Genomic DNA, 9,953 nt, shown 5'->3' on the forward strand with positions numbered 1-9,953 from the left:
TAGACTCGTTATCTGGGGAACCGGGTTCGCGTCTCCGCTCCTCCACATGCAGCTGCTGGGTGACCTTGGGCCAGTCACACTTCTCTGAAGTCTCTCAGCCCCACTCACCTCACAGAGTGCTTGTTGTGGGGGAGGAAGGGAAAGGAGACTTCTTAAAGGGAGTGAAAGGCGGGATATCAAATCCAAACTCTTCTTAGTACAGCTCCACGGTCAATTGTAAAAATGCAGACGTGCCATTTGAGCTGGTAAATATGGTTGGGAAAACAAAAGGGAAATATTCTGCCCCTTTTTAGTGTTATGTTAAGGGTCCAAAATGCCCAGTAATGGAAAAGGACTAAACTGCAATATGGACAAAAGTATAGACAAAAATACTTTTGACTGGAGCCCCCAAGCACCCTACGAGCACCTGTCAGTCCCGGATCAAATCATTGGAAAATCAGCATCTAAGCTTGGCATCAACATGTCCTGTTACTGTCTAGAGACCTCATGCAGTTGTTTTACCATGAGCTTATGTCATGGTGCTATAGTCTCCCTAGAGAGGGAGGCATAGACAAAGCCTAAGGCAGGGAAAGCATATTTGTTTCCACTAGTGCATCTGTTTGGGCACAGGAGTCTTTCTGTCACCAGAAACTGTCCAACATCCTTTATGTTAAAGGATGCTAGTTATAGGAAAGGGTCGTTTTAGGGCATCAAATGCCTGTATATTATGGCTGCTGCTTATTTCCACATTTCACATAACATGGTGGATAGATGACTCTTGTTTTAAACAACACAGATCCAAGGTGTTCTGCATTTTATTTTAAATCTGGCAACGTTATCCAACAGGAACAGCATATGTCTGGATTGAATGGCAGGCGATTTCTATGACCATTCAGCTTCATTCTGACAAGAATGGCTTCCTGCATGAGACAATGGCAGACCCAGATGGTGGCAAACCCAAATTCACAAAAATCAGGAGCCCCAGGTGACCTTCATGGCTGGGAGTGTCTTTTACCAGCTTTGGCTAGAAGGACAGCTATGGCCATTTCTCAGCCAATATAGCTTGACCACTGTCATCCATGTGATGGTAGTCTCCAGCCAGGATTCTGCAATGCGCTCTATGTAGTGTTACCCTGAAGACTGGCCAAGAAGCTGCAGCTAGTGCAAAATGCAGCAACTTGGCTGCTCACTGGGGCAGGCTATCACCACTATGTTATGCTGCTGCAAAATTTGTCAATTAGCTATCAAGCTAAGTTCTATGTGCTGGTTTACAAAACTCCATACAGTTTGAGACCAGGATACCTAAAAGATAATCGACTCCCTTATATATGCGGCCTAGGACCCACGCACCTACGGGACCGCCTCTCCTGGTATGCTCCACGGAGGACCTTAAGGTCCACAAATGACAACATTTTGGAGGTCCCAAGTTGCAAGGTGGTTAGATTGGTCTCAACCAGGGCCAGGGCCTTCTCAGTACTGGCCCCGACTTGGTGGAACGCTCTGTCACAAAAGACTAGGGCCCTGTGGGACTTGAAATCTTTCTGCAGGGCCTGCAAGACAGAGCTGTTCCGCCTGGCCTTTGGTTTGGACTCAGTCTGACCATTATGTTTCCCTCTCCTTGTGGTTTTGATCTATTGGCTACTTTTAAAATGAGGCTGCATTTTAAATTGCATTTTAACCTGTATTTTAAATTGGTTTTCCCCCCTATTATGTTTTTACTGTAATTTTACTGGTGTTAGCCACCCTGAGCCCAGCTCTGGCCGGGGAGGGCGGGGTATAAATAAAATTTATTTATTATTATTATTATTATTATTATTATTATTATTATTATTATTATTTACCCATTCGCTGTGTTTTGCACAGTGCCTCTTGCCAATGCCATGTTATCAGGTCTGTGGGGTGTATGGGGTGTTAGGGGAGGGGCAAGGGGTAATAACTCTGGTAGGGGACAAGTCATGCTCCTTCTGGGATATTTTCCTTCCTTTGGTTCTCATCCTGTATTCACTCTCTCACCTGTGGCTCCTAGAAGCTGTCAGCATGTGACAGCGGCCACACCCTGGGAAACGGCTTTGATTGGCTGGCTAAACCAAGTGAGGGTAGCTGATGAGTAAGAAAACAGGAAAGGTAGAAGAATGGCCAAGCTGAGAAGTGTCTAGCATAAGAGCAATCCAGACCAATCACTTAAAAGCCTTCAAGCCCCCTCATTTTTGACAAAGTTCCCACACTTACCTAATTGTGCAGAGGAGCATTCATATTTGGGCCCCAGGGTTAAATGAGTTTTTAAGCAGAGGTTGGCTGGCCATCTGTCATGGATGATCTACTAATCAGTGAGCTTGACACTGATATCAGGGAAGGTCCTAATACAGATAAGTACGTAGATGGTCAGTCTGTCAGCACTTAGAAAAGGATGCTGTGATCACTAAGACCAAGCATGGGTTTCACAAAAGCAAGTCATCCCCCACTATTTAACTCAGATGTACCCTTTCTGTCCTCCATTTTTGTTTCTTAAAAATTATGTTGCCCAAAGGTGGTTGTAAAAAATTGGCACAGATGACTAGTCCACATTATTCAACTAATTTTCCCACCCTGCTATTATCAATTGTAAATAATACGGCCTCAAAAGGTCTTTAAAATCCAAAATTAATAGCCTGGGCTACAATTCTCCTACACACACTTACTTGGGAGTTAAGTCCATTTAACACAGTGGGGCTTACTTCTTGGCAGATCGTGTGTAGGGCTGGGATGCCAGAAATTTCCCAAAGGAAGAGAGCTATCATGTGGGTCCCCGTGCATGGGCTGAAGACACACGATGAAACAAACTTTCTGAAGCTAAGCAAGTCTGAGTATCCATGAAAGACAAGCATGTGTTTGACATCTTGATAGAAGAAACGCAGAATAAAATAATGGAATAATTAAATGCCAAAAGAGTAAGAGGAAAGGACTGACAACAGTGATAAGTAATTCTATGTGCGTTTGCCAGAGAGAATATGCAATAAATCTTTCAACAGAAGGCTATGCAGCATCCACCAAGTTTTTTTTTTTAAAAAAAGATGCATGCTAGCTCCCAGCCAAGGTAATCTATAATTATCACCCAGGGGATTTCTTGTAACTTCTTCTGAATACCAGGCCACTTGTAAGAGGAAGATAGGGAACTAGGTGGCCTATGTGACATCCCATCTCTGCATCTCCAGTGTGCAATACTAGTAGCCAAACAAAAAAGGGGGGCTCTAAGGACCACAACCCCTTTTGGTATGTCTAGATGCAGGTTATTCTATGTGGCAATGGTGAAAAAATTTATAGCAAAGAGAGAGGTTTGATCGCTGCACCATCTGCTTAGGGCCTTGGGGAAACACATTTGGATAAAGTCAATTGCATGAGAAATTAGTCAGTTGCCTGTGCTGGATGAGGTTGCACATGCCCTGAAGGAGCAGGTTTGCAGTCTGGGGCTCAGGTAGCCTCAGTGACTGGAAGCACCTTTCACCAGCTGTGACTGGTACAACAGCTTCAATCATTCCTGGACTATGAAAGCTTGGCAGCAGTAGTTCATGCGCTGGTTACTTCAAGGCTGGATTACTATGCACTTGATTCAAAAGCTGCCATAGTGGTGCAGAATGCTGCAGCATGATTGCTGATAGGAGACCCTGTTGGCAAATCATGCCTGTGCTCAGAGACCTGCACTGGTTGCTGATTCGCCTCCAGCCTCCAGCCAAGGTGTTACTGTTGGTATATAAAGACCTGAGCAACTTGGGATCGGATTACCTGTGGGATCACTTTATCCCGTATCTGCCCATCTGATTGCTTCAATCTGCAGAAATGACATTGTTACAGGTACCATGTAATATTCATTCCCCATCTGTAAGAATTCAAACCCACACTTTGGAACTTCACTGCACTCTTCTCGCCACCGGCTAAAAACATTCTTGTTTCAAAAAGCCTGTCCAGGTGCTTAGGAAATTGAGATACGGTAATTTTAATCTGGTTTAGTACTTTTTGTATGTTTTAAAGCAAGGTTGTAATTTTTTTCTTGATTTTATCTTATCTTTTTGTAAACTACTTTGAGGGGTTTTTTTTTTGGGGGGGGGGTTACATGATGTATAAATTTTATGAAACATATAAATAAAATATTAATATGTGTGTTATGGATTTGTTCCCAGGGGAAGATGCAAAACTCCCCAAGCCAGTGCAGAGAAGGCACAGTATCCCTGGGAAGACAGATTCATATGCTACCCTCCAACATTACATGTGCACACTCCAGTCTTCAGGAAAGCAGCCTGGCTGAGAGTGGGACTCAGTAGGATCAAGGGTTGGGGCTCATATTGTGTGGGGCAGCAATGAGGTGTCAGATTACTCAGCCTCTTTCTCTTTCCTGGTCCCAGTGAAATAAAATACAGAAATAGATAACAGCTCACTTGGGGGTCCAGATGTCAATTTTATAGCAGCTGTTCTGCCACTGCAGCAAACAGATGAACTTACAGAGCCTCCGGCGCAGAGTTTACAGACATGGATAATCATTCTAGAGTAATTACCAGTTTGCTCCCCCAGAGGAATTCACCTGTGAGAAGTCGCTGGGAACTAATTACTCCAATTACTCCCTTGATGCAGGCAGCCTCAGTGAGTGAGAAGGTGCTGCTGGTACTAGCTCAAAGCAACCTTCTTTCCAAAGCTGCAAAAGGCTTCTTCATGTTGAATCCTAGATCTCTCTGCCCATCTATAAGAACTATATGGCTTTCCAGTACCTATATTGTAGCACAGCCCTAAGCAATGCAGATTTTGCTGTTATGTAGGCATTTTCCAACCCCCAAGCTTTCCGCTGCGCATACTCTTCTGTTGCACCAACTGTAACACAAGTTGCACTCTTACATGCCTGGGGCATGCCCTCCAACATTTCTCTGGTGAAAATGTTGTTGTTGTTTTACTATTTAGACCCCACCCATCTGACTGGGTTGCCCCAGCCAATCCAAGTGGCTTCCAACATACCGTATATAAGGAGGAGGAGGAGGAGGAGTTTGGATTTGATATCCCGCTTTATCACTACCCGAAGGAGTCTCAAAGCGGTGAACAATCTCCTTTCCCTTCCTCCCCCACAACAAACACTCTGTGAGGTGAGTGAGGCTGAGAGACTTCAGAGAAGTGTGACTAGCCCAAGGTCACCCAGCAGCTGCATGTGGAGGAGCGGAGACGCGAACCCGGTTCCCCAGATTACAAGTCTACCGCTCTTAACCACTACACCACACTGGCTCTCTTAATCATAAACACATGATTAATGATTTTAAAAAACTTCTCTGTACAAGGCTCCTTCAGAGGTCTTCTAAAGGTTGTAGTTACTTATATCCTTTTTATTTTATTTTTTTATTCCAAAGTTACAATACACTTTTGTCCACTGCCATAAGATCACAGAATGATCACTCCAATCCTCAGTTACATATCTCCTTGGCTCAGGGGTTGCATAACTCAATACTCTCCGATATTTCTCTGATGAAAATAGGTGCATCCTAAGGAAAAGCGGGACATTCTGGGATCAAATCAGAAACCGGGTCAGCTTCTGTAAATCTGGGACTGCCCCTGGAAAATAGGGACACTGAGAGGGTCTGCGGGGGGAAACCCAGTTAGTTTACAAAATTACAGAAACCACCTGGAATAACTGCAAATGGGCATTGCACTGTTAAGGGTCCAGGCATATGTGCCATTGCCAGAACAAAGCATGTAAAAAGACAATTTCACACTGCTTATGAAATCAATTAAAAGTTGGATTCCCTAAGGCTGCTCTGTGTGGTTTCAGGGGCTGAGTGAAAGGAGTTTGGTAGAAAGCCAAAAACCCCAAGTAAATGTTCTGTCTCCTCTTTGCTTCCAAGGATTTGAACTCTTGTTTGGTCTGATCTTGCAGGGTTGCTTTTATGTTATGTGCAAGAGGTGTTTCCCAGCTTGAAACCAGAGACATCTGTGGAAAGATGGCGTTAGTAGGTGCATTTCTTAAAGAGAAAGCAGCACCTCCATATGTCATTTTTTTAAAAAAATCTATTTCTGCTCTCCCAATCTGGATTAACACAATACCATTGTTTTCACTTAGGCATGAAATACATCAGATCATTTTTTAAAAAGAAGTTTTTATGTTTCTGGTCCTCATAGTAGTAGGTATAATCTTGAGAAAAAGAGACTGTATTCTTTTTTAATGCAAGAATTTCCCCTATTTTATTTCCAAACATCATGGCCTTGAAGTATCTCTTAATACTAATGCTTACAGTGCAATCCTATGCACACAGTGGGCCCACCACTTACCTGAGGGTTTGGTGTCAGAGGACTGCAATCAAAGGCAAAAATCACACAAAGCCAGGAATCCTCAGACCTTTAAAGACATAGAATCATAGAAGTGTAGAGTTGGAAGGTATTAAGTAGTGGGTGGACATAGCAGACGACACAGAGATTTCTCTAAGTAATTCTTTATAAGGAAGCTGGAACTGAACTGAACTGCAAACAGCTCAGCTGGCCTGCTTTTGTAGGCAGCCGGCTGTCAACATTGCAACAACCCTGGGTTTCCCGCCTAAATTAACTTACGTGGACTTCAGTGACAACTATATACAGTGGTACCTCAGGTTAAGTACTTAATTCGTTCTGGAGGTCTGTTCTTAACCTGAAACTGTTCTTAACCTGAAGCACTACTTTAGATAATGGGGCCTCCTGCTGCCGCTGCACCACCAGAGCACAATTTCTGTTCTTATCCTGAAGCAAAGTTCTTAACCTGAAGCACTATTTCTGGGTTAGCAGAGTCTGTAACCTGAAGCATATGTAACCTGAAGAGTATGTAACCCGAGGTACCACTGTACACAATACCTCTGGTGGCCAGGGTGAGAACTTCAATACATAACAGAAGGGACCCCAAGGGCCATCTAGTCCAACCCCCTGCAATGCCGGAATCTCAGCTACAGTATCCATATGCTGAAGAATGGTTGGGCCTAAGAAACTCTCAGAAGCCAGATTTTTTGCAGCCGGGAGGGTGAACCATGTAATACAACACAAAAGCATGCAGATTTGTTTAAACTACATCATTGTGGAAGGTTGCGTGGGATTAGGCTGCAATTTTATGCACACTCACCTGTGAGCGAAGCTCAACGAACACAACACAGTAAGACTTATTTCTGAGGAAAGGACATCGGGCCCACATCTTTTTTTTCCTTGGTGCTGAATTTTGGGCAAAGTAAAAAAACACAGCAGAAAGAAATAGGCTGAGCTGAATAGCCCCACATTCACCAGACTTCAATCGAGGACCTTGGGGGGTCACTTTCGGCACCCCTTGCAGAGCTAGTCTTTGCCCTGCAGACTTTGTGTCCATCTGGTTCTCTGTGGCATGAAATACAACAAGACTGTGAGAAGAGCACCAGGGGAAACAGACCAAACTTCAAGCAAGTCCATACCTAGAGGCCTTTTGCAGTTCTCTTTGGGACACAGGTAGGCAGAAGCAGGGCTGGGGCAGCCCAGTTCTCCCTCCTTCACCCCCTCCCTTTAAAAACAACTTTGTTTACAGGGCAGTGAGACTACAGACAACCACCAACTCTAATTTCCTCAGAGGCACTCCCTGTTTATGGAGATTTGGGCTTCAAATCTCCTTTAAGTAACAAACCACGCCCCTGCATACAGGCAACAGCTTCCCATACTTCCGAAATCTGAAATTTATTTATTGGTTTCATAAAAATTATACACAGCTCAATTGTAAAAACCACCACCACCACCTCAGAGCAGTTTACAAAACGATTTTTAAAAATTACAAGACAACTTCTAAACATACGGAAGTTAAAATACTAAAACTGATTAAAATCACCTCAACTTTCTAAGCAGCTGGATAGACTTGTCTAAACAACGTTTTAAGCAGGGGACAAAAAGAGTACAGTGAAAGCACCTGCTTGATTTCAATAAGCGGAGAGTTCCTAAGTGCAGGTGCTGCCACACTAAATGATTCGATGGCACATGTGGCGTAAGGCAATCTCGTAGGTAAACTGGGCCAATGCTGCTAAGGACTGCAACCATGTTAATAGCCTGTTAAGAGCCTATGGAAAATGTACCATTTTCCCAAAAGGACAAATCCACTTACTAAAGGAAGCCAGCCAAGTGTATTGTCAACTGCACAATATAGCTCCGCTCCCTATGGGCACATAAATGTAGGAGGAAGCAGCACAGCATGTTGTTCCTTGGACTGGGCTGAGCTGTACAAATGCTGCGCTGAAAACAGTATTTCCAGTCCCAATAGCTGTTAACAGGCAGACATACGTAGCTCTCTTTTCTTGTATATACAGAAAAATTATCTAGGAGCAGGAGAGGAAATGGAAGTAAGAGAACTGTGCATTAAAAAAACAGCAGCAAGCATTTATCAATCCCGCACTACAAGAGTGCCACCTGCTGGGTCCCATCAGATTCTACTTGTAAAAAATTTTTACCATTTGGTATCAACGATGAAAACAATTACAGTATAGGAATTTGACAATGAAGAACTATGTAAGCTTTTAGAGCAAGAGTAGCTACCCTGTGGCACTTCAGATACTGTTGGACTCCAAAATCCCATCAATCCCATCCCGCTCAATGATGAAGGGTGAGGGCAGTTGCTGGCATCCGTCTGCCTCGGGAGACAATAGTGTGTGTCTTCAGGGGCAAAGACAAACTGAAGTGACCTCTCTGGGGCACAAGTCTGGGCAGGGCTTATGGAGGTCCTGGGCTGCCCAGATGACGACCCCTCTCTAGGGCTCCAAAGGAAAGTAGAGCAATATGTTTGGCACCAGTCTGGCTGCAGGCATTGCAGGAAGGAGGCATGCAAGATGCCATCCAACTATCTTAGGGACTCCACTCCAGATGTGTGTAGGCTTTACTACTTAGCCTTTTCGTCTCCTGAAAAAGTCCCACAAGGCAGAGGAAGCTTAGGGTCAGTTTCCCTTCTTTTAGATAGGCTACCTTCCCAAGCTGACAAGCCCCTTCGCTTCCCTCTACAGCACGTGAAGAAACCGCCTTCTTGGCCATTGGACCCGCTTTTGGTCTCATCCACTCAATCTGCCGGAACTTGCATTTGCATGCAGGGCAAGTCCTAAATCACCAATGGATTGAGACTCATTGGCTAGCCTAACCTGGTTTAGCTGGCCAGTTGAAGCCATTTCTGGGGTGTGGCCGCTGCCACATGCCGACATGTTCTAGTGGAGAGCTGAGTGCAGGGTGGGGACCAAAGATGGACAAACTACCCCAGAAGGAGCGTGATGTCGTCTTGCACCAGAGGTACTACCCCTCTCCTAACACCCCATCCACCCCAGGCCTGTAATCCAACATTAGAGGGCCACACGTTGGCTACCTTGTAGTCGTACCTTGGCTCCCAAACGCCCTGGGAACTTGGACGTTTTGGCTCCCAAACGCCGCAAACCCAGATGTGATTGTTCCAGTTTGTGAACGTTCTTCAGAACCCGAATGTCCAATGGGGCTTCCACAGCTTCTGAAGCCACGATTTGGTTTTAGAAGTAGAACGGACTTCTGCTCAACTTCCAAGGTACAAATGTATAGGAACTCATGGTGAAGGACAACTCAACCCAGCTCACCCTTTTGCAAATGGGCACTAATTAGTCGGAAGTTATATGGAAGCATTCTATGCTTCATGAATATCTAAACATTGTTGTCTTTAGGCTTGTCAGTCACGTCCCCTGACCTGCTCGAGCATTTAGCATAGCAGATTATTGATAGTTGTAGGACAGGGATGGAGAAATTCAGGCAGGGGCCAAGTGCAGTCCTCCAGGCCTCTCTAGCTGACCTTCAGGCCTCTGCCCAGACCACACTCCCCTGCCAAGGCACACTCCTCCTTCCCAGGCCACATCTCTCACTGGTTCATCCTTTGCAGCATCATGGAATGCTTGTGCCTGGCTGGAAGGCATCCGTGAACTCCAACTCTGCTTTTTGCTTGCTTTGGATGGAGAACAGAAAGGAGTGTGTGTGTGTGTGTGTGTGTGTGTGTG

General features: G+C 44.8%; 1 long non-coding RNA gene across 1 annotated transcript in view; it reads right to left on the minus strand.

Moving 5' to 3' along the window:
• LOC309538775 overlaps positions 1 to 9,953 on the minus strand; it is a 247,682-nt gene that overhangs the window by 216,559 nt on the left and 21,170 nt on the right. The gene's annotated exons all lie outside the window — the stretch shown is intronic.

Source organism: Podarcis vaucheri (genome assembly GCF_965113315.1).
Source record: "Podarcis vaucheri genome assembly, chromosome: 1".
Lineage (NCBI taxonomy): Eukaryota > Metazoa > Chordata > Lepidosauria > Squamata > Lacertidae > Podarcis > Podarcis vaucheri.